A 25761-nucleotide genomic window follows, 5' to 3' on the forward strand; every position below is an offset into this window, starting at 1 on the left:
AGCGTGCGAAGAGTTGGTAAGCTTTTGTCTTTCAGATGCCGGAATGCAGTGCGAAGACCTCCGGAGCGCACGAAGAGTAGGTAAGCCTTTGTCTTTCAGATGCCGGAATGCAGCGCGAGGCGTTGGTGACAGCCGATGGACCAGGTAAGTGAAGCGCTGTCACTGAAGACCGTAATGCTAACCTGTTCTTTCTTGTCTTTATAGGTGTTGCTGAAGACTGGATTCAGGATGGTAAGCCTTTTTCCTTAGGCCCAGGATCAGATGCAGAAGACACGATGAGCGTTCTGCTGCAGGGGATGCAGAATAACGCAAAGCAAGATTCATCCATCGGGTGTGGTTTAAATAGCCTCCTGTAGTGCTTAGGTGTCTCCTTCCACAGCCACGCCTAGGTAAGAAAAGAGTTCCTGCTTTCCAGAAGAGTTCCAGTGTTCTGAACCTAGGGAGTGGCTCCTGCCCCACCCAACAGGAAAAGTAGTTCCAAACAGAAGAGGATCAGAGGCTCAACTGGCAGGCAAGTAAGCAGCATGGTCTGCTGCAGGTAAGTCCACCCAAGCATTATGAGCCCGGCGCTTCCAGCGCTGGGACTGGGCATATTTATGAGCCTGGTGCCACTGGCGCCAGGACTGGGTCCAAAAGGTCCCAATTGGGACTGGTTGGCACTCGGAACCTGGGTTATGGATCTGCTTCCAAGGGAGTTGGGAAAACCCTGACCTTTTGGAAGCAGAGATCATGACACCTGGCCAAATGCTGTAGGACCAGAGGAAATAACATGAATTGGATAGGGAATGAAGGAAGTGACGATGGTGAAGAGTGTGTGTGGGCAATTGGTGGTGACAGTGATGAAGAAATTAAATTAAAAACAGCCCAAAGGCAATTATCATTGTGAATGGCAAACCAGTCAAGATGGTGATAGACTCGGGGGCCAAATATACTTTGTTACCAGAAGTAGAATGGAAGAAAATCGGACCGGAATGGTTACATGAAGTGGACATTCAACCCCGAGCGTATGGAGGAACATAAATTGACATCATAGGTTGGTTCAAAGTTGCACTGTGTTTCAAAGAGATGTCCGCATTAGGAAAAGTTTATGTTGCAAAGAGGGGAGCGTCACCATGATTGAGTTGGACGCACCAGAGCTTCCTCAAAGTATGACTAGATGCCAGTGCTGAAGAATCAGTATATGCGATGGAAGCAACTGATGCCAATCAAGTAAAAATGAGTATGCACGTATTCAGCGATGGAATTGGGTGTGTAAAGGGATTCACACATCACATTCAAATGAAGCAAGGATGTAAGCCTGTTGCCCAGAAGTTGCAAAATGTACCGATAGCCATGAAAGAAGAAGTAAAAAAAGAACTATGTAATCTAGAAAGTCAAGGGATAATTGAAAGAATTGATGCTGCAAAGTGGGTCTCACCACTTGTGATCATGAGGAAGTGTTCAGGGAAGATTCAAGTATGCATAGACTTGAGGGAGCTCAATAAATGTATCGTACCAGAGAGACATCCTCTGCCCAATATTCAGGAACTACTTGCGACAATGGGGTCTGCCAAAGTTTTCTCTACATTGGACCTCACATCTGCCTACCATCAGGTGAAATTACATAAGGAATCAAGACATTTTATTGCTTTTATTACACCGGAAGGCTTGTATCAATATCGAAGAATTCCCTTTGGGTTAATTTCAGCAGCCTCCGTTTTTCAAAGAGTAATGTATCGAATATTTGGTGGTGATGAAGGTGTTCTGTTTTTCCAAGATGGCATCCTGATATATGCAGATACGGAAGAAGAACACAACAGGAGGTTAGATATGGTGCTTACAAAGTTGTACAAGGAAGGGATGACGATCAGCAAAGAGAAGTCGAAGATCAATAGAAAAGAGATAGAATATTTATGTCATGTCATATCGAAAGATGGTGTCGCACCAAAAATAGAACTGATAACTGTAATTGAAGATATGGCCATTCCCACATCCAAGGAACAACTTAGAACGTTTCTGGGAATGGTTAAATATTACGCTAAATTTGTGAGGAATTTTTCAAATCATACAGTGATGCTGAGAGAACTAATGAAGATGAACAAAAAATTTGAATGGAGTAAAGAGTGTGAGGAAGAATTTGTGTACATTAAGAATGCTTTGAGGTGTGCCCCTGCATTAAAAAATCATGTGCGTGCGAGACGCACTGTGATAGCGATGGATGCCAGCAATGTTGGTTAGAGAGCTGTGTTAACACAAATACATGAAGGAAAAGAACAAGTTATAGCATTTGCTTTTCGTCTGCTGAAAGGTGCGGAGAAGGCATATGCGACGATTGAGAAAGAAACTCTAGCTGTTACATGGGCAGTGAACAAATTCAGAAGTTTCGTCTGGGGAATAAAATGTGATCTGCACAAAGATCATAAGCCATTAATAGAGGTGTTTTCTACCAAAGGACTGGATAAAGTATCTGGCAGAATTAGGAGATGGGTCTCCAGGTTACAAGAATTTAATTTTGTGATTTCATATATTCCTGGAGTGAGAAATTATGGAGCAGATTTTTGTTAAGATTAGCTAATCGTGAGGAGGAAGAGAGTGAGGGAGAAGAGCCACAAGAAATGCTTTGTGAAATTGATGAATCTGCCATATCTAAGCAAGAGTGGACAGATGAGATGAAGAAAGATGTCAAAATGATGTTCATGGTGGAGAATCTAGATAAAAAGGTGGTATCTGTGAATAGAATTCGTGAAGTAGGAGCTGAAGGATTGTGGAGTGTGAGGGATGAACTTTCCTTGCAAGACGGCTACTTATTTAGAGGTGATAGACTGATGCCTCCGGAGGGAATCAGGGAGAAAGATCATACAACTGGGTCATGAAGGTCAACAAGGCATTACCAAAACGAAGAACAGGATAAGAAGTACATACTGGTGGCCGGGATGTGATGTCCAAATTGAAAGACATGTCAGAAATGTTATCCTTTTTTGTACTTGTGATAAGGGGTGCATGGGTGAGAAATATCCTATGGTTTTGATGGATGTACCTGATAGGCCGTGGAAGAGGTTGGCGATTGACATTCTAGGCTCAGTGTGGAGTAATGGTCAACAATCGCATTGTGTGGTGATTATTGATATGTTGACGAGATGGGCGGAAGTTAAAGTGCTAACGAGTGTGTCAGCGGGAGGAGTTATTGAGTTTTTGGAGGAAGTGTGTGGACGTGAAGGTTATCCGGAAGAGATCTTAACGGATGATGGATCTCAATTTAAGTCTAGATAGATGGGAGAGTATTTGAGATAGAAATCGATTGTCCACAAAACTAGTGTGACATATCACCCACAGAACAATGGCATTGTGGAAAGATATAACAGGGTGTTAAAAGAGGCGATCAGATGGGCCTAGTCTAATAGGAAGGATTGGAGAGAAGTGATGAGGATGGTGGTGGCACATAGATTCACACCGCATAGTACGACGGGTGTATCCCTGTTTGAACTTAGCAGGGGGAGGCGCGCAAATACCAAATTGTTTCCAGGATGGATGAGTAAGGTGATGAGTGTGGATGTATCGTTGAGTGATGTGGAAGAGAAGATTAGGAAGAGACAAGTTAACAACAAACTCTTGAAAGACAGTGTAAAGTTTAGGGCAGCCAAAGTTCCCCAGATGGGTGGTTTTGTGAGAATCAGATTGCTGCAAGTGCTGAGCGTGGATGGAAGCAAGTGGTCCAAACCGAAGGAAGTGATAGAAGTGTTTAAGCATGCTGTAAGAATGAAGGATGGAAGGTTTGGAAGAATGTAAAGAGTGATGGTTATGTCTGGTGTTGGTAGTGTGAGGAGTGAGGATGGAGTGTGCAAATATGAAAGTCACGTTTCCTTGTCAGATGTATCAGATACCCTAAAGATGAAGATGACTCCGGTGACATCAACCTCAAGATTTGGAAGGAGTTATCGGAGACCGGTATATCTGAAAGACTTTGCTGACTAAGGGGAGCTTGTGAAAGGAGGAGGATGTGTAGTATCGTGTAGTGTAGCCGGAGTGTAGCGCGGGCATTCCAGAAGCAGAATGTTTGGAAAGGAAGGGAGAGCGGCGGTTGATCGAGAGAGAAGGCAGCTGCATCAATTACAGCTGATAATTCATATCCCCTTATATTCATATAAAGTAATTGTAAATAAAGTATCTTAAGACCTTCCTCCACCTGACGTGTATACTTCATTTTTACATCAGCAGCAAAGATGGATGTGCATATAGTGTGATGATTAAGTAGTGCCTCCCCCCTAGAATCTTGGCCTAGGACCCTTCTCATGTGGCGAGGGGAAGGCAAACGCTTCCTGATCCCGATCCTGGGGGTTGTGTTCTGCAGGAGATCCCATGGGGCGGGAACCAGCCTGAAGGAAGGAGAAACCCCCCTGCTTAATTTTACCCAAAAACTCTGATCTTTTAATGGATTATTGTAGGGTAGAAGAAGTTAGAAAAACTAACTTGGTTGGCAGGGTCTACAAGTCCATAATTCCCTCAGTACTGGGACGAGGAAGAGGGATGCAGAGGAATACTATTGTGGGAGCAGGCAGCTAATTAGTTTGAATGACCTACACCTGAGGGAGAATGAGAGGCTTAAAAAGCAGAGCAGGAAGGAGAACATGAACAGCAGGAGCAATACGAGAGGAGATAGCAGTGCGAGCCGCATATGCAGAGGAAAGTGAAGCTGGCACGAGAGAAGACGCTGGGACCACTGTGCAGACTAGAGCGGTGTAGGGTCCTGACAGGGTCTTTGCCATGAGTTATTTCTGTTGCAGAGGTCGCGCAGCGGGAAGCGTTAGAAAAGGATGCTTGCCCATTGAAGGCTTGTTGTGCAGAGGTTGCGCAGCAGGAAGCGGATGTAGCGAGAGAAGTGTACGCTCATTAAAGGCTTCAGGTGGCTGAGCACCTGAACCTCTTCTGAGTGGAGGAATCTCGAATTTCGAGTGGTGGGAGCAGAGGTGGACCAAAGGAGGCTCTTTGCCTGACCAAGAGGAGCCACAATGTCCGAAGACCTGCGAACACCAAGCGGAGCGGGAGCGAGTTACTTACCAGCTGAGTTTGCAGCTTGTAAGTTACTCCGGAGCGCCCCGACGCTATCGTGTGTTCACGGCAGGTAGTTTCACTCTTGCTTAATTGAGTGAAGCAGTGATAACAATTCTGAATACCGAATTGTACAACACGAACAAATGTTTTACTTATTTAACCAAAGTGACTGTGCAAGCAAGCATGTGAGTTTATGGGAGGTCCAAAAACACTGTGGGGAAGCTTTTAGTCCAAACAAAAGCATACAAGCAATACCAAGCCAAGAGTATTTAAAAACCCAGCAATACCAATACAATAAACATTGCTCAAGACAAGAGGGGAATATTGGGAACCTCAAGAGTTGTAAGACTTTCTGTTTATGTGTCGTGAAATAGAGATCATCAGATGATATAAACACACATTGCCAAAACCAAGACTGAAATAGTGTAAGACCACTTTCTGTCACTATTCGGTTGTTGGTTTTGTGAAAAACCTAAGGGTTTTCCCTTCCTACTCCTGGGGCATCCTCTAAACAGGTGGCCAGGGTGGGGCCATCGCTTTTGAATCCCGACCCTGGGGGCCGACTAGCAAGAGAGGGTGACCTGGGTGGCGGGTCCTCTGGGATTGGGAAGGGATTAACCGAGAGCGAGACATGGTATCCCCCCTTCCCCAACACCCCCTACCCAACATTCAATGGGTTAATTGAATGGTAATGAGGCAATGGGTTAATGACAGCCTATTGGTGCACCTTTCTCATTTCAAAATGTTGTTCATATGTGTTTGCATCATTTTCAGGTGAGTTTCAGTGCCGTTTTATATATTAGGGTAGCGTGCTGGCCCGTGTTGGGTACTTTTTCATGTTGAAATGTAGATTTTGGACATTAATGGGTTATTGAGAGCCCATTGTTTCACCTTTCTCATTTCAAAATGTCTGTTTGCATCATTTCCAGTTGAGTTTCACTAACTTTCCATATTTTAGGGTTGCGTTCCGGCCCGTTCCGGGTTCTTTTTCGTGATAAAATGTAGATTTTTGGCAGTAGTGGGTTAATGACAGCATTGTTCAAACTTCCTCATTTCCAAAATATTCTTCATGTGTGTTTGCATTATTTTCAGGTGAATTTTGCTACCATTTTATATGTTAGTGTACCATTCCAGCCCGTTCCGGCACGTTCCGGGTTTTACACACACCCAATTTTAAATTATGTACAAAAAAGAAGGTGGGTGAGGCGCGCACTCCCGGTCCTGGTCAATTGAACCTGTTGTAAAAAATAAGTAGCTGGGTCAAATCCCAAAATGGACAAAAATTCACAGGGTTAGGCATTTGGCATTGATGGGCCACCTGGTGGGCAAGTAACGATCCCATCAGTGCCAAACACCTATGCATATGCAAAATACAGGGCGCACCCGAGAGCAAGACACAAGTGCTGCCAGCAGCCCAGTGCAGGACGCTCTGTGCGACGTGTAATGGGCTTAACTACAATATAAACAAGCCCAATTACACGCGCACAAAGGTCCAACAAGCGGGCAAAAACCGCGACAAGCGACCTCTAAATATTATAAGCGACTTTGGACAAAAACAAGCCCAAAGTCGCTTATAATAAGCGGACAGATGATCTCCGCTCTGCGCGTGGACTAATTATTCGCCTCTCAGCATTGCGCATGCTCCGATGAGCCTTATCTTGGCACTGCGCATGCTTTCATTGACGTATCCTAGCAATGCGCATGCGCTGATTTATAGTATCTTAGCCCTGCACATGCTTTCACTAGCGTTATCTCGGCAGTGCGCATGCTCTCCCTGGTGTCTCTGTTGTGCGCTTTCTCTGATTGGTCTTTCTCGGCAGTGCGCATGCCCTGAATATCGTATCTTCGCCTTGCGCATGCTCAGATTATGCACACCTCGGCAGAGCGCAGGCTTTTCCTGGTATTCCCGTTATGCGCATGCTCTGATAATCTTTATCTCGGCACTAAGCATGTCTGTTCACCTGCTCTGCCAGGGAAGGGGTAGTCGGGCACCGAGCACGTGCTCCTTTGGGTCTCCCTGGAACCTCCTCCTCCGTCTCTTGTGCATTCCCATCTCAAATGGTGAAAATGCAGCATAAACCGTGAAGCAGCCACTATGGCACACATTCCTGCAGGTGGGCGACACCCTTTTGCGGTGAGAAAAGAGCCTTTTCAGGAGAAATGTTGTCTTACTTCTGTTTTTCCTTCACAAAGCTCCTGTTAACCCTTTCTGTTGTGTTTATGATGGGGGGGGGGCGTGGGGGGGCGGTAAAATGCACAGCTTCTTTGGATTATATTTTTCTCTGCATGTGATGGGAAAGTTTGGAATATTTAATTTAGATTGTTATTATTGTAGATAAATTAATCACAGGATAATGTTTGCTTCCTCCAGACCTGACTACTTTATTGGTGTGTCCTCGTGTTCAGCAGGAACAGAAAGTCAGGAGCACAGGCTACAGAAGGTAAATAACTGCTGTGATATATTCATGCCTCTCTGCACAGGGTGTTCTTAGTGTCTGATGTGGCTTGTCTCCCGGTCTGTGTAATCCTGCCCTCCCTCCCTCCCTCTCTCCTCTCCCCCTTCTTTACAGGCACCCAACCCCCTATCCTGCCCTGTGGGTGCACTAGGAACCAAAAGCGGCCCTAGAAAATGTTCTCAAAGCGACCCCATGTTGCTGAGCAAAGACGTGTAACAACGCCTCAACGTAGATTATGGATGCAGCTAAAAGGGTGCATCTTAAAGCACATTTATCCATAAACTGCGATTAAAAGTAATGCTTTGAACATGTTCAACTTATTTTTGGGGACCCTTGCAGACAGCTTTGTCATTCCACCCAATCAAAAGAAAGGTAGAGATCTGACAAGCTACACCCCTCCCCATAACCCCCCTTGTCCCCTAAACCGCTGCCACATACACGCCATAGCTCAATATGCTGGCCCCAAGAATCTCTGTCCCCCCAACCCCTCCACCACCCCTGTCACAAACCATATCCACAAACCTGTCACATGCTGGCCCTAAGAATCTCTGTCTCCCACCCCCCAACCCCCTGGGCCCTTTCTCAACCATAGCTTGATATGCTGGCCTCTATGAAACTCTGCCCCCCGCTCCCCTGTCACAATCCTATCAAGACCATCTCCTTGGTAGTTCACTGAATCCCCTCATCCGTGCTGGACACAAAGGGCCTCCAAACTCGGGTCCAGGTTCCCTGAATGGGGAAATACTGGGCCATTCCGAACTTGGAGGGCCCGGTATTTCCCCATTCAGGGAACCCGGACCCGGACCATCCCCTTTCCCATTTGAGCCCCCATAGGGCTTAATGGGAATGGGCAGCATGCTAACAACGGGCCCGTTAATGACAGGCCCATTGTTAGCATGCTGGCCCCCTCGCGGGACCCGCTAAGGACGTCTGGTAAAAACAGACGTCCAGAGTGGGTCCCACAAGGGGACTTCGTAATAGGGCGGTATGGGTTTAACGGCGCCTGTAGCTGTACCGGCGCGGTTAAACCCATACCACCAGGGTCGTAATGAGGCCCAAAATACTGATCACAATGCGGTTGGTTGCTGATTGGATGGTTTCTTGGTCATTTGCGATGATCAGAAGGCTCGGTATACTCCAAATTTAGCAGCGCCCGGATCGGGTGCTGGCTTAGTGGTTATTTGTTTGTGGCGATTAAGAAAAACTGCAGCGCGGTGTGCTACAGGATTGAGAGCGGCATCGGCATTGGAACCTAGTTGCGTTCCAGTGCTTCGCGATATGATCATCTGTGTGCTTACCGAGTGAATCGGAGGGGCTCTGCTTCCATGGGAACCTCGGGACGCCAGACCTCGCACTCTGCGTACTCCTTCCAAACAATTGGTTGCTTGGCAACCATTGGGGATTTTTATACGTAGTCCCTCATTGATGTTAATGTACCTACGTGATGCCGGCGGCCATGTTTGAATAGTGCCGGAACTTGGTTGGTTCTATATGGAATATACTTATCAGATGCATGCCAGTGAAGTTAATTACTCTAGATTGTACACAGTCCAATTAGTTACATTATGGTCATCTATAGGGACCACAGTTGGTACATACTCATTAGAATTTTCTGAAAAATGTTACATCTTACATACATGTGAAACGCTCAATCTTGGCTGCTTCATTTTCCCTTGTGTTTCGTGTTAATTAACACGAAACACAAGGGAAAATGAAGCATCACAATCAAACCAGCAGATAAGGGAGGAGCCACAGTCATAATTAATACCCGTGATTACCAACAAATGGTGAACACACTGGTCCAAGATCAGAACAGCTATCGAGCTCTACCTTCCGACCCCACTCCATCACTGAGAAGACTTATTGGACCAGTTGTTAATACATTAATGACAAATAAGTCCCATTCCTCACACCCACACACCCAAGGCTGTCAGCCTTCTTTGCACTACCTAAAGTGCATAAAGGGATAACACCAATACCAGGCAGACCAATAGTGTCGGGCATAAACTCAATCCTAGAACCTCACTCGCAATATGTAGATAGGTTCGTATGGGACAGAATACCAAAGATGACGTTGTACGTAAAAGACTCAACCGCAATCCTGAATCTACTCACCACTTTGACCTTTGGTCACAATGGATATCGAAGCACTTTACACCAACATTCCACAGGTAGAAACAGTGGAAATGGTGAGACGAATCCTGAAAAGTGATCCCAAAATAACACCAGGGCATGCAGACTCCATTACCCAACTTGCATAAATCGCACTAACCAGGAACTTCTTTATCCTAGAGAACACTTTTTTCCAACAAATCTCTGGAACAGCAATGGGTGCAACATTTGCGCCCAGCTTGGCAAACCTCTGTCGAACACTTTGAAAATGAATTCATATATGCAATCACGAACCCATTCCTGAATAACATAGGACTATGGAAGAGATACATCGACAATGTTTTCATGATTTTCAAAGGCAAAAAGAAGAACTCACAGATTTCCATCGGTGGTTTAACACATGCAACAATCATCTGAAATTCACTCTTGACTCAAGCAGAATGGAAACACATTTCCTGGACCTCCACATCACTGCCCAAGAAGAAGGACTAGTAGCCAAAGCCTACAAAAAAGACACCGATAGGAATTCACTTCTGAAATACAACAGCTACCATCCAAAAGCCCTGAGGGACAACCTACCTTTTGGCCAATTTATCAGGTACCGAAGAACATGCACCAGAATAGAAGACTACAAGGAACAATCGGGAGCCCTGAAGAGACAAGTGATCCACAGAGGCTATCCGAAGAAAATTGTAAACGACACCTGTAAACGGGCAAGAAACATCCCAAGGGAGATCACATTGCAACAACATGTGAAAGACACAAAAAGAGAGGAAATAACTTCTGTAATGAGCTACTCACCCATGTTTAACTGTTTGAAAAAAGAAAGAAATATGGATGCTGCTCCATGTGCGCCCAAACCTCGAGGAGCAAGAACATCGAGATAAGATGGCACACACCATGGGAACAAAGGCACCTAACCAACTGCAAATCTAAAGGTGTCATATACCTGATCACATGCCTTTGCAATCTAAGGTACATGGGTATGACAACGAGGGAAGTCAAGAAGAGACTCATTGAACACAAATCTTGCAACCGCACAAAAAAACTGACTGCCCCCTTAGTCAGCCATTTCACACAAAAAGAACATACACAGGACAACTTCAGTTGGACCATCCTGGAAAGACTGAGACCACCGAGAAGGGGTGTGGACTTTGGAGAAATGCTTCTAAAACGAGAACAACTCTGGATCTTCAGACTTGACACAGTTAGGAATGGCTTAAATGAAGAAATACAATGGCACAACCTGGCACTAATGAAGTAAGCCGCCCCCAAAAAACAGATGATGCGATAAAGAGAACATGGCCATGAAGTTCTGTCAGTGTATCACAGTGCAGAAATTGGCGCTGATGAAACAAAGATGAAAAAAGCCAAAAAGATCAGCCATGAAAAACGCAGAAAAGAATTAAACCACACCATGGAGAATATCCACAGGATACAACCAAGTAACGAAGACAAGATAACGAAGGATTGCAAAAACAAAACGCCCCCAGAAGATTGAAGGACAGTCACTAAAATATCTGTATATAGCAATGGGCCACCTGGCGCCACCATTTCTCTTGTGCTTGGGTTACCACGGTGCAATGGCATTTTTTTGACAAACCAGTAATGTCCCTGGGACCACCCCTACCCAATCCTTGCGGGCAGCGCCGCCCCCGCCCCGACCATTGGTTTGCCCGGTGAAGCCCTGCTGCTGTGCTGAAGCTCCAAATTCGCCTTGACTAGAGAAGCCCTGCAAGGACGACTTCTCCCCTTGAGTTGGTGGGGCCAATCAACTCCACAGTAACCCACCTGGACATCCTCTCAGAGCTGGTTGCAATTCCACTGCAGTTGCGGCTGGAACCAAATAGCCAGGGAGAGGAACACCAGCTTGTGTGCATTGCTTTTAAGTTGGCCAAGTGCTCCAGGAAGATCCTCTGGACTCTCAGGAAACAGGAGTAGTCAAGCCTGAGCCACCTCAACAGAGTGCTGGACCCCAGATGCAAGGAAAGCCCATCTCGACAGCCAAAATTCTGCGGTGTTGCTATTTGCTTAGATGCGAGGAGCTGAAACCGTGAAGTGCCACTGAATAGATGTTGGTCTTTTTCTGTTGCTGACCATCACGTTGTAGTGCAGGAGTCCTCCAGACATCCTCCAGACGTCCTCCCTCTTGTCCCCGCAACTGAGGCCCAGGAACACAGGATCTGCAGAGCTGCGCAGGAACAGAAGCCAGCCAAAGCCCTTTTTCTTGGTGGTCAGTCATAATGTAGAATGCAATAATGTAGAAAGTCAAAATGTTGATTTTTTTATTTAGGAAACAATAATGTCAAAAAACAATAATGTCAAATTTTTTCTACATTTTTTTAGAATTTTTTGAAATAAATAAATAAATATATATATAATTAAAATGTGTTGAGTATGAGGGGTGAGAGGGTGGTGGGGGGGTGGCCGGGGGGTTTTGTGTGAGGGGGGTTGGGGGGAGACCCACCATTAGTAAATGATACTCTTCTTGTTTATTTATTTATTGATAGTGCTAATTGCCATTTTTTCCGACATTTTTTTTTCTGAAAATTGACTCTTTTCATTATATGTATAGGTTTTCGACATTATTGTTTTCTACATTTTCTTTTCTACATTTTTGTAAATCGACATTTTTTTTTCTACATTATGACTATAAACCCTTTTTCTTTAATCAAAGGTACTGGAAAGTCTAACAGAACTTACCTCTTGTTGTGTAACCTCACTTGTCCTCAGTTGAGACTTGTCTTGGTTGCTTCTGTAGTGTTGCTGTCAGATTCTTTACCTCACAAGCCTAATCAGCTTGTGGCCCTGCTCTGATTTCTTCTTTTCTACAAAGACTTCTAAAACATTGTGCAAGACTTTTACTTACCTGCAAGAAGTGCTTCAGCTCACCTCGACTTTTGGCCTATTGACTTTGGCCTAGCCTGGATCCCTGAATGACTCTTCTTCCCTCTGACATTGTGTTTAGTCATCCTTCCAGGAAGGGGTTAACTTACTTTGCATTGGGGGTTGCCAAAATACTTACCTGCTTCAGAAATATTTGCAATATCTCTTGTTCTGTTCTAATAACCTTTTTTTGTGCCATACATTTAAGTCTGGTTCTAAATGCAAACAGTGGTATATTAATGTCCACAGTGTCCTAGTTACTAAAGTCACCTGAGGGTGTAGGAAGTGTCTGTGTGCCATCCCAAAAGGGTACTTACTGATTTATAAATATTAAGAGTGTATATTTGAGTGTATTTGTGTGTTACTGTTATAGTGCCCCCTTCTGAAGAAGGCTTAATCAAACTGACTGTTGAATAAATTAATAATTTAATAAAGAGACCTTGTGTGTAAGAGTTTACATGAATACGTGTCACTGTGAATCTCTGTGTAACTCCCCTACTGCTCACATTCACCCCTCTTGAGATAAGTCTGGCTGCTCAACACGCTACCAACCTGTGTAGTACAGACTTATACTAAAGGTTGGGTTCCTATTGCAGGAGGTCAGGGTTATTGTAGTGCACTTAAAGGGTACTGCATACAATCTTGCCTAACAAAGGCTCTTGCTGACTTTAGAAATTGTAGGTTGCGATGATTGAGTAATACCGTTATCGTATGTCAAGCCCCGAGTAAATTATGTCTCCACTCAGTAAATGTTACTTTGATAGCTAACAGTTCTCGATCCGCTATAGTGTCACTTTGTTCTGGTGGGTTACATTTTCTGGAGTAAAATGCTACAGGGTGGAGATGTCCGTTTTGATCCTGTTGAGACAACATGGCTCCCAATGCCTATCTGGAGGCGTCTGTTTCCACTAGGAATGGTTGCGACGGGTCTGGATGTAATAGGACTGGGGTTGAGGTAAACGCTTTTTTAGTTGGTTGAAATTGTCATATGAATGGTGTCCCTTTTTTGAGAAAATGTGCAATAACCTTTTTTGCAAAATCCTGAAAGAAACATCTGTAAAACTTTGCAAAGCCAAGGACAGCTTGGACGTCTTTCACGTTCTTAGGAGTAGGCCAAGTCAGGATTGCCTGTATTTTATGCATATTCATCTGGACCCCCTCTGGAGACAGGATGAACCCCAAGAACTCTACTGTGGTGCAGTAAAAGTTACACTTTTCCAGTTTGGCGTATAGATGATGTTCTCTAAGTTGTTGTAAGAAGGCTTTTTCATGTTGGATATGTTGTTCCTTGGACTGGGAGTATATCAGGATATCATCGAGGAGGTCCTCCAAATACCCATGAGGACCTTATCCAAGAAGTGTTGGAAGGCGGCGGATGTGTTACAGAGACCGAATGGCATGACCTGATATTCATAAAGTCCAGATTTTGTTCTGAACACGGTCTTCCATTGATCTCCTTTCCGCAACCGCACCAGAAGGTAGGCCCCCCGCAGGTCCAGTTTGGTATAAATGGTGGCACCCGCACTTCATCCAAAAGGATGGGTACAATGGATAAAGATTTGTTTTCATCGTGATGCGGTTCAACGCCCGGTAATCAATACAGGTTCAGAGCTCCTCGATCTTCTTGGGCACAAAAAACAGTGTGAATGATACCAGTGACGTGGAATGTCTGAGTAAGCCATTCTGAAGGTTTGATTCTATGTAGTCTTTTGCATGCTTGTTTTATGCTTCCATTAGTGTGTAGATTCTGCTACAGAGCAGGGTGACCCCAGGCTCGAAATCAATCCTGCATTTGAATAAATGATGAGGTGGCAGGATCTCCGCAGCTTTGCTGAAAACATCTTCGTATTCCTCATATTCTGGTGATAAGGCGGCTGTTGACTCGCCACAAGGTAGGGGTGCTGGATCTGTAGCGGTTGTCATAGGGATCTCTGTAACTGCTGCATGCCCAATGCCAACTTGTACCCTGATCTACCCTTTATACAATGCTTAGCGCAGTATTCCGGCTTGAATTGCACCATGCCTAGGGTGCAGTCTATGGTTGGGTTGTGCAGCGATAACCAAGGGAGCCTCAAGATAAGCCCGCACTGCACTTGTTTATAAAATGGCCTGATTTGCCACAATATAGGCATAGGTCTTCCCACCATCTCTTTGTAAAAGCAAGGAAATATCGAGGCAGAGTACCACAAAAGGAAATACACCAAACACGGGCTATAAAGATTCACAGATCTTTATAATCTACTGTACAGTTACAAAGAAACAGAAATACAGATAGCTATCTGGCTTTCAGTACATCACAATGAGTACCAGCCCATCAGAGTGAGGAGTGAGAGTGCTGGACATCTAGAGATTTGCATTTTTATACATTTCAGTAATAGTGTCCAGCCCCTCTACAGGTTAATAATCTGTGGTCTAGAGTTTGCGCCGAGTTCACTTATGGCTCATACAATAATATGCATATGGATTACATAGGTTTGCATCTACACCAAGTTACAATGGCAAAGTGTAGTCCTGGATTTAGCAGTAAGCCTTAGCACATATCCCTTCACAATGCAGTTCTGCCAGTGTCCACGCTCGACATTTACATTGCATTGTCCTCAATGTGTGTTCGTGGATGAGGCTTGTTAGTGCAGACAACCCTCGGACAACAAGTCAGACTCAGTGCAAGGTCGCATTACCTAGTCTAAACATTCGTCCCTCGGACAGTTAACAAGATTCATAGTTCAGGAAGGCTCGGTTACAAGTTGGAAACGCAGTCCACAATTTTAGAACACAGAATCAAATATAAACAGAAATCAAAATGGCGGATGATCCTAAAATGGCGGCGGAGTCGATCTAAAATCGGAACTTTGCAACACGGTTTTCTTCGCAGAGCGACTGGGCTTAGGCCAATATATACACAGAAGGAGGCACAATATGATTTTCCGTTTAACATCTTGTTCTACTCCCCTTTGGAGAGTGGCCCCCAGATGGACCTGATCTGCATAGGCTCGCCTTCCACATTTTTCTCTGTTTTTATAGGTCTCTGATAATCCAAACAACCTGGCTCTGTTTAGTTTCACACCAACGCTTATCCTGTCGTCTCCCACCCTGTCAGTGATCGAGGCGTAGGGCCAGATCAATCATGGCTGTACACGTGTCCAGCTGGGGGTCCACCTGGGCTATTAAGTCCTTCAGTTCTTCAAGGAGCGCCTGATAAAACAGAGTAATTTCTCATATGGCCACTCTGTTTCCACCACCATGCGGTTAAACATGGTGACGTAGGTCACCAGGTCCTTGCTACCTTGGCTCAGTGTCAAAAGCTCACAATCCCATATGAGAAGTGCTGCTTTCCGATTTACAGGCCGATTCATGGAATAATTAGCGCGGCGCAAGTGGCCAAAAACGTGCGATTCGCAGTGGAATAGCGAAAATCGCAGTGCAAGTGCGAAAATCGCACGAAAAGCAGCGCACATCGATTCATGGAAGGCCGTGCGCGAGAAAACCATCGGATGTGCGCTAAAAAAGTGCGCGGCGCACGTTGGGGCACAGGCCATCTAACGGCGTGCGCCAGGTCACAGCGAAAATCGCACAGGCCACAGTGAAAATCGCACATAGCGCGGCGCACACAACAAAAGTAGGCAGAACACGGGGCGTAACAATCGGAATGGGGAACAACTTGCCAAAATGTGGGCGTCACGGGGGAAGTACAGGGTGCAAGTGCGCGGAACGCCCACACGCTCGCCTACAACACGTATTCATGGAATCGAATAGGGCAAAAAAGCGCACGTTCAAACCAGCGCACAGGCACAAACACGACCGCCACAAGAAAGCAGGCGGTAGCGTCTCAGCGCCTGTAATAAATGTGCGCCAAAAGGTGCGCCAACAAATAGCACCTATATACAGCCATGATGAATGTCCTATACTGTGGCCCTCCAGGACAAATGGCGTGCAAAGGGGTACCCACAAACACGGACACCCGCTGACTGAAAAATAACGTGTGCGTGTATTCCGGGGTGCGCGGGAACTTTCACACGCGATTTGGCTGGGTACGTGGATCTCAGGGGTGCGCGGGAAGTCCCACATGTGATTTGGCTGGGTACGTGGATCTCAGGGGTGCGCGGAAAGTCCCACATGCAATTTGGCAGGGTACGTGGATTTCAGGCTTGCGCGGGAAGTTCCACACGCGATTTGGCCGGGTACGTGCGCGGGAATTTACACACGCGACTTGGCTGGGTACGTGGATCTCAGGGGTGCGCGGGAAGTCTCACACGCGATTTGGCAGGGTACGTGGATTTCAGGGGTGCGCGGGAAGTTCCACACGCGATTTGGCCGGGTACGTGCGCGGGAATTTACACACGCGACTTGGCTGGGTACGTGGATCTCAGGGGGACGCGGGAAGTCTCACACGCGATTTGGCAGGGTACATGGATTTCAGGGGTGCGCGGGAAGTTCCACACGCGATTTGGCCGGGTACGTGCGTGGGAATTCACACGCGCGATTTGGCTGGGTACGTGGATCTCAGGGGTGCGCGGGAAGTCTCACACGCGATTTGGCAGGGTACATGGATTTCAGGGGTGCGCGGGAAGTTCCACACGCGATTTGGCCTGGTACGTGCACGGGAATTTACACACGCGATTTGGCTGGGTACGTGGATCTCAGGGGTGCGCGGGAAGTCTCACACGCGATTTGGCAGGGTACGTGGAATTCAGGGGTGCGCGGGAAGTTCCACACGCGATTTGGCCGGGTACGTGCGCGGGAATTTACACACGCGACTTGGCTGGGTACGTGGATCTCAGGGGTGGGCGGGAAGTCCCACACGCAATTTGGCAGGGTACATGGATTTCAGGGGTGCGCGGGAAGTTCCACACGCGATTTGGCCGGGTACGTGCGCGGGAATTTACACACGCGATTTGGCTGGGTACGTGTATTTCAGGGGTACGCGGGAAATTCTACACGCGATTTGGCTGTGTGCTCCCAGGTATTCCCTGTACACCCTCCACGGCCCCTGCAGGCAGCCGACACCACAGGGGACTACCCTGCACACCTGCTCATGTCACCCAGCACCCCCACCCCCCAGCATCCAGGGGCAGCCTCCACCAGGCCCCCACCCATGTCTCCCACCACCCCCACCCCCCTGCCACCATGGGCAGCCCCCCCCCAGCCCCCACTCATGTCTCCCACCCCCCAGCAGTGCAGGGGCAGCACCACCAGGCCCCCACTTATGGCCCCTATCACCCCCAGCCACCATGGGCATCCCCCACCAGGCCCCCACTCATGTCTCCCACCACCCCCACCCCCCAGCAGTGCCACCAGGACCCCACTTATGTCCAACTCATGTCTCCCACCACCCCCACCCCCCCAGCCACCATGGGCATCCCCCACCAGGCCCCCACTCATGTCTCCCACCACCCCCACCCCCCAGCAGTGCAGGGGCAGCACCACCAGGCCCCCACCCATGTCTCCCACCACCCCCACCCCCCAGCCACCATGGGCAGCCCCCACCAGGCCCCCACTCATGTCTCCCACCACCCCCACCCCCCAGCAGCGCAGGGGCAGCACCACCAGCCCCCACTCATGTCCAACTCATGTCTCCCACCACCCCCACCCCCCCAGCCACCATGGGCATCCCCCACCAGGCCCCCACTCATGTCTCCCACCACCCCCACCCCCCAGCAGCGCAGGGGCAGCCCCACCAGGCCCCCACTCATGTCCAACTCATGTCTCCCACCACCCCCACCCCCCCAGCTACCATGGGCGTCCCCCACCAGGCCCCCACTCATGTCTCCCACCCACCCCCACCCCCCAGCCACCATGGGCAGCCCCCACCAGGCCCCCACTCATGTCTCCCAGCCACCATGGGCAGCCCCCACCAGGCACCCACTCATGTCTCCCACCCACCCCCACCCCCCAGCATCCAGGGGCACCCTCCACCAGGCCCCCACTCATGTCTCCCACCACCCCCACCCCCCAGCCACCATGGGCAGCCCCCACCAGGCCCCCACTCATGTCTCCCACCCACCCCACCCCCCAGCCACCATGGGCAGCCCCCACCACGCCCCCACTCATGTCTCCCACCCACCCCCACCCCCCAGCATCCAGGGGCACGCTCCACCAGGCCCCCACTCATGTCTCCCACCACCCCCACCCCCCAGCCACCATGGGCAGCCTCCACCAGGCCCCCACTTATGGCCCCTATCACCCCCACCCCCCCAGCCACCATGGGCATCCCCCATCAGGCCCCCACTCATGTCTCCCACCACCCCCACCCCCCAGCCACCATGGGCATCCCCCACCAGGCCCCCACTCATGTCTCCCACCACCCCCACCCCCCAGCCACCATGGGCAACCCCCACCAGGCCCCCACTCATGTCTCCCACCCCCACCACCCAGCCACCATGGGCAGCCCCCACCAGGCCCCCACTCATGTCTCCCACCCACCCCCACCCCCCAGCATCCAGGGGCACCCTCCACCAGGCCCCCACTCATGTCTCCCACCACCCCCACCCCCCAGCCACCATGGGCATCCCCCACCAGGCCACCACCCATGTCTCCCACCACCCCCACCCCTCCAGCCACCATGGGCATCCCCCACCAGGCCCCCACACATGTCTCCCACCACCCCCACCCCACAGCAGTGCAGGGGCAGCACCACCAGGCCCCCACTCAGGTCCAACTCATGTCTCCCACCACCCCCCCCAGCCACCATGGGCATCCCCCACCAGGCCCCCACTCATGTCTCCCACCCACCCCCACCCCCCAGCCACCATGGGCAGGCCCCACCAGGCCCCCACACATGTCTCCCACCCCCCCAGCCACCATGGTCATCCCCCACCAGGCTCCCACTCATGTCTCCCACCACCCCCACCCCCCAGCAGTGCAGGGGCAGCACCACCAGGCCCCCACTCATGTCCAACTCATGTCTCCCACCACCCCCACCCCTCCAGCCACCATGGGCATCCCCCACCAGGCCCCCACTCATGTCTCCCACCCACCCCCCAGCCACCATGGGCAGCCCCCACCAGGCCCCCACTCACTGGACCCCTGCAGATGGCTGATGTGCAGGCACCAAATGGCAGGGCACGGTGGCAGCAGGCAGGCAGCAGCAGATGGCACGTGGGAGGCTGCTCGGGGCACTGGGGGGCAGTAATTCGGCCTTCTGGGCAGGAGCGTGGTCTTCCGTGTGTTTTCGCGTGGCCAGCTTGATACGGAGTGATTTGGCACGTGAAAATCCTGCACGTCAGTGTGAAATTCGAGGAAAGGCCCTTAGCGCGTAAGCGCGTCAGCACGCATACGCAATTCTATTGGACCAAAGGTCCTCAGCGCGTAAGCGCGTCTGTGACGTGACCCGCACGGGTGTTTCCCACATAGCACGTGATGACGGAGCACACGTGGAAAGACTGCACGTCAGAGTGTCATTGCGTGTAATTGGACAAAAGTGCGCGTACACGCGATTGGCCTATGTACGTGTATTTCAGGGGTGCGCGGGCACTTACACACGCGAGTACGTCAGCGCACCTGTATCCCGCTATTGGCCTGGGTACTGGATTTCAGGGGTGCGCGGGTCACACGCTCGCCTACAACACGCGCAAAGAAACACGTACGCCAGTAGGAAGCAGGCATACGTCGACCCGCGACGCATAAATTTGCGCGCAAACAAAATAACAAGCTCAGATGCCAGGATGAATATACCGTTCCTAGCAGCAGTGGCTGTGGGCTACCAAAGGAGGAGGAGGAGGATAGTCAGGGCCAGAATATTCACACCCAGAACCAGCCTTTTCGGGATGCCTGATGACCAGGTGTATGGGAGGTACAGGTTTCCACCACACATAATACTGGACCTGGTGAGTGAGTGGGAGGATGACCTCACATCACCCACCCTGTGCTCCCAAGCACTCAGCCCCCTGGAGAAGGTCCTCAATGTACTGCACTTCTTAGCCACTGGATCATTTCAGCGGACAAGTGCCATAGTGGGTGGGGTGTCACAGGCCACGCAGTCACGCTGCCTACACCAGGTCTTGAACATCATCACTGCACGCCCATCAGTCCGCAGGCACATATACCTGCCCAGAACACCTGCAGAAAGGCATGCTGCCGCCCTGGATTTTTACGGTGTGGCACGATTCCCCAAAGTGCTAGGTGCCATCGACTGCACCCATGTGGCTCTATGTCCCCCCGGGCATCTGAGCACATCTATAGGAACCGCAAGCACTGGCATTCCATCAACGTGCAGGTAGTATGTCATGCCAAGGGAATCATCACCTCAGTATATGCCAACTATCCCGGGTCCACCCACGACAGCTTCATTTACCGAATGTCCGTCCTGCCTACTTGGGGCAGCAGATGACCTTGCTGCCCCAGATCCACGTGGCATGATGACATCAACGTGCACCAGCGCACGTGTCATAGGCCTGCTGACCTGGAAGTCAGCCATGGAGTCAGCCAGGTCTGGTGCCACAATGGGCTGGTCCAACAAGGGCTGAGCATGGATGGTGTCAGCCACATCAGCCTCAACAGGGGGGGTGGGGGGATTATGGGTGCCCTTGACTGGTCCTCCACACATGGGGGGACAGGCTCACCCTGCAAGTAACGACCACGTCCCCTACCGGATCCACCACGGCCACCACTTGTGGCTCTTCCACCTTTGCCACCCTTACGGAATCCTCGCCTCCCAGCCATGGCACTGATGTTAATGTGCGTATGGGAGTGGCTGTAAACTATTGTCCTGGGCAATTGGGCGTCAAAGGGGTTGGGTATCAGATGGTAATTGTACCCTAGTGCTCTAGCAAGGCTGAATGTGACCCCTGGGGAAAGATGACGGGTCACGCAATACACAGGAAGCCCAAAAAAGGGAGATGACGTGCACGCAACCCCTCCTAGACCACGTGTGCGGAAAAAAAACCTGCACTACGCTGTGGCACCCAGTAACACAAGAATGAACGTATGCGTGTCACACGCAGCCTAGAATGACCTCTGAAGGGGTAGGCTACACACGGGGCAAGCACAGATGTTAGATACGTGCGTGACTCACCGTCTGCCAGGAAAAAGAGCGTGAAAAAGAAGCGCGTTTGGTTGGCAACACCCCCGCCAAAAGAAGAATTGTACGCTGTCTGAGGAGACAGGACAACAGTAGAAGGGAACACTGTTTGAGGGAACAGGCCCAGGAAAACCAGAAAAAGAGAAAAAGCTGTCAGAGGTAACAGGGAGTACGAACTTGAAACGCCGTGAAGTAAATCGCGTGTGAACCGACAAGAAGTACAGATTTCACCCACTCGCTCTCCACGAAAAGCATGTACAAGGAAATGGTGTTCTACACGTACCTTTTATGCAGGCCCACACGTCCAGCGTCACTTCCGCGTGTACGCGCTAGGGCCATTTCCACCAATTACACGCTTTGTCACTTCCGCGTGTACGCGCTATTTCCACCAATTACACGCTTTGTCACTTCCGCGTGCACGCGCTATTTCCACCATTTACACGCTTTGTCACTTCCGCGTGTACGCGCTCTTTCCACCAATTACACGCTTTGTCACTTCCGCGTGTACGCGCTATTTCCACCATTTACACGCTTTGTCACTTCCGCGTGTTCGCGTTATTTCCACCATTTACACGCCTTGTCACTTCCGCGTGTACGCGCTCTTTCCACCAATTACACGCTTTGTCACTTCCGCGTGTACGCGCTATTTCCACCAATTACACGCTTTGACACTCGGACGTGTCTTTCATTTTTTTAACATGCAACATTTCAAACGTGTGCCATATTCAACGTGCACGTGACTTCATAGACCCGCATACGCTGGAGGCCTTTGGGCCAATGAATGTACAGACGTGTGCTGACGCGCTTACGCGCTAAGGGCCTTTCCTCGAATTACACGCAGACGTGCTGGATTTTCACGTGCAAAATCACTCCGTATCAAGCTGGCCACACGGTCACACACGGAAGACCACGCTCCTGCCCAGAAGGCCGAATTACTGCCCCCCAGAGCCCTGAGCACGCTCCCACCTGCCATCTGCTGCTGCCTGACTGCCTGCTGCCCACGTGCCCTGCCATTTGCTGCCTGCACATCAGCCAGGGGTGCTGTTGCTGTGACCACCGCTGCTGGAACCGAAGACTCCCGACTGCTTTTCCATCGCCCCACAGCCCAGCCCCAGGACCCAGTTGCCCACCCACGCCTGCCTCTGGGGTTGCCATGTCGGGCACTGCAACATCTGGCACCAGTGGCAACCCCCGGCCAAGGAGGCAGAGGGGCACCAGCTTCACTGCCACCGAAGTTGGTGTCCTGGTGGAGCATGTCCTGGGGCAGTATGATGCCCTCTTTGGAAGGTTGCGCGCCGACAAGGAAGGATGGACTCGGATCTGGATGGACATCGTGACTGCCATCAACGCGGAGGAGGTGGCATTCCGCGACTACGAACGTGTCAGGAAGCGCTGGGAGGACTTCAGGTCCAGGACCCTCAACAAGGCCCGGCGCCTCCTGAAGGCAGCGGATGCTAAGGGGTGCCGGGGCCACTTGTCGGAAGATCAGATGAGGGTCCTGGAACGCATATCCCCAGCGCTCCACGTCCAGGTCCTTGAGAGGCAGACCCGTCTGGAGTCGAGCGGTAAGTGTACATGCATACTGATTGTAAGCTGTGCGTGTGGTGTGCCAGGAGTGTGCAGGTTGAAGATGTATTTTTATGTGGGCAAGTAGGGGGGGGTGTACAGGGCCGTGAGGGTGACACATGCGAGGGGTCTCATGTGTGACACATGGATGGTGCTTGTGTGTGTGGGCTTGCATGGCACAGGATGTGGAGGAATGATTGTCAAGTGTGACATGGATGTCGATCGGAACACTGCGACAGTTGGCGGAGGTGTACACATGCATGCAAGTTTGGTGGTGTGTGTGCATGTGTAGTGTACTCCCTATGCTGCATGTGATGTGTGGATGACCTTTGGCTGCTCATGCTGTTGTATGTGAATGGATGGTGCTGGCTGTTGCAATATGCCTGTGGTATGGCTCATGTGTGCAAGTTGAAATGACATGTGTGTTGGGGATTGTGATGCCATGTCTGAGGTTTACCAATGCCACTCATGTATGACTGTCATGTGTGTATGAGTCCATTGGACAGTGCCCTGATGCCTGTGTTTTCTTTCTCCCTGTCTGCAGCGTCAACTGATGAAGAGGGCGGAGAGGGTGCTGTGGAGCAGCGGCAGGGATCGCACCGCCAGCCGGAGACCAAGGCCCGGCTCCCCTCCCAGGTTCTGATCTCGTCAGGGAGTGAGGAGTCCGGTGCCGTGTCCCAGGCCGCAGCTGCCGAGGGGAGGTCCAAGAGGCGGAGGTTGGAGTTGGACTCCTCGGCAGGAGAAGGGGCAGCTGGGACCCCACAGGGCCCAACGGGGGAAGATGGCACGGAGTCATCCAGGTTGGTGGGGGGTTTGGAGGAGGAGGAGGCCGTGCAAGCGACAGAGGTGGGGTCTGGAGGTGGGGATTCCACTGGTGCTAGTGGTGCAGTGCAGGATCTGGGACAGGAGGCAGCACAGGCCGCCGCGGAGGTGCCTGTGTGCAATCCTGTCCCTGCTCCTGTCACTGCATCATCTTGCACCAGCGGGGATGCCTACCTCCAGACCCGTTCGCAGCACCTGGCCTTCCTCTCCCTGCGGATGTGGCTATCCTGCACCAGGTTGAGCCTGTCCAGGGTGGGGTGGCGTTGCGTCAACGGGCCATGCGAGCTGACCTGCAGTCTTTTCATGATGAGTCTGCACGTCTTCTTGCATGGCTCGTTGACTGCGTTGACCCACTGGGACAGCTCACCAGGGCTGGATTCCTCCGTTTCCTGGACCTTGTTCCGACCCCCTCCTCCACGGAACCCCCTATGCCCCAGTCGTCCTCCATGCCATCTTCCCACCCATGTGTCACCTGGGTGCCCTGTGGAGCTGCCTCCGACCGTGCGGCCAGGCTGGTGGACAACAGATCCCTGCCACAGTCGGGAGTCGGACGTCCAGCAGGGGTGGCCACATCAACGACTGCACCCCAGCTGGAGGAGGATGTGCAGGCACCATCGGACAGGGCACATGGACAGCAGCAGCTGCAGCAGCAGGAGGCTGTAGGTGGGAGCCACGATAGCTCGGGGCCTTCACCATCGGAGGGGCAGGCATCGGCCGGAGGGCAGGAGGACCCTGGACGGGAAGTGTCTTCCGTGTGGCAGCGGTTGGGCCACACCATAGATGCGGAGCGGCAGCGGGCGGAAGAGGCGCGGCTCACGATGGTCAGGGCGGAGAACTCCATGCGGAGGGCCCTGAGGTGGGCCGAGTGCCTCGAGGCAATCCGCAGGGAGTTGGAGGTGAACATGTCGGCATCCCTGCGGACCCTCGGGGACATAGACGAGGAGTTCGATGATGCCCTGGCCCGGAACACCACTAAGTGAGCCGCTGGACTGGCCCGCCGCCATTGTATATAGTTATTTAGTGATGGGTTTCCTTTATAGTTTATTTTTATTTGGAGTCGACGGACACTGCTCCACCTTTTGTATATATTTCCATTTTAGATAGGTGTTTTGGTAGGTTTAATTTATTCTGTTGGGATGATGGACCCTGAATACTTTGTACATAGTTGGACTTTGGATTTGGACATTTTTTTTACTATGGATATTTCTTTCCATGGAGCAATGGTTTTCATTTCCTTTTTATGGATTTGAACTTTGGAAGAAAGTTTTTAGGATTATCATTTATTGATTTTAATTTGAAAAGGGACAGCCAGCTTGATTATTTTTTTTTTTTTTACTTGTGTATTTTGTTTCATTTTGATTGCCATTACTGTTGTTATTAATACATTATTTGGATTTTTTAATTCTTCAATGTGTGGTTTCATCTCATTGTTTTCATGCATGTCATGATATGGGTTTTCAGGTTCACTTGCAACCATTGTGTGTGTGTGTGTGAGACACATGTGTTGATTTACATTGTTTCCATTGGAGTAGTATCATGGGCGCATGTAATACTTGGTTGTGTCTTTGGGCTGTGGTGGCTGACCATGAGGCCCATGCTTGAGGATTGTCAGGGCCTGTGGGCAGGGGGACATGAGTGGGGGCCTGGTGGGGGCTGCCCATGGTGGCTGGGGGGGTGGGGGTGGTGGGAGACATGAGTGGGGGCCTGGTGGGGGATGCCCCTGCACTGCTGGGGGGTGGGGGTGGTGGGAGACATGAGTGGGGGCCTGGTGGAGGCTGCCCCTGCACTGCTGGGGGGGTGGGGGTGGTGGGAGACATGAGTGGGGGCCTGGTGGGGGCTGCCCCTGCACTGCTGGGGGGTGGGGGTGGTGGGAGA

The 25761-nt window shown here is 50.4% G+C and overlaps 2 protein-coding genes across 3 annotated transcripts in view; one reads left to right on the forward strand and one right to left on the reverse strand.

Moving 5' to 3' along the window:
- LOC138498440 (zinc finger protein 208-like) overlaps positions 1-25761 on the reverse strand; it is a 460194-nt gene that overhangs the window by 153320 nt on the left and 281113 nt on the right. The gene's annotated exons all lie outside the window — the stretch shown is intronic.
- Positions 6965-25761, forward strand: part of LOC138498185 (zinc finger protein 268-like) — an 83357-nt gene continuing 64560 nt past the window's right edge. Inside the window, exons 1-2 of one of the 2 annotated variants that reach the window (XM_069622067.1) lie at positions 6965-7162; positions 7400-7469. The gene's annotated coding sequence lies outside the window, so the exon portion shown is untranslated. The remainder of the gene's footprint in view (positions 7163-7399; positions 7470-25761) is intronic. The other variant, XM_069622068.1, reaches the window with a different exon arrangement.

Source organism: Ambystoma mexicanum, chromosome 5q (genome assembly GCF_040938575.1).
Source record: "Ambystoma mexicanum isolate Mex_15411 chromosome 5q, UKY_AmexF1_1, whole genome shotgun sequence".
Classification (NCBI taxonomy): Eukaryota; Metazoa; Chordata; class Amphibia; order Caudata; family Ambystomatidae; genus Ambystoma; species Ambystoma mexicanum.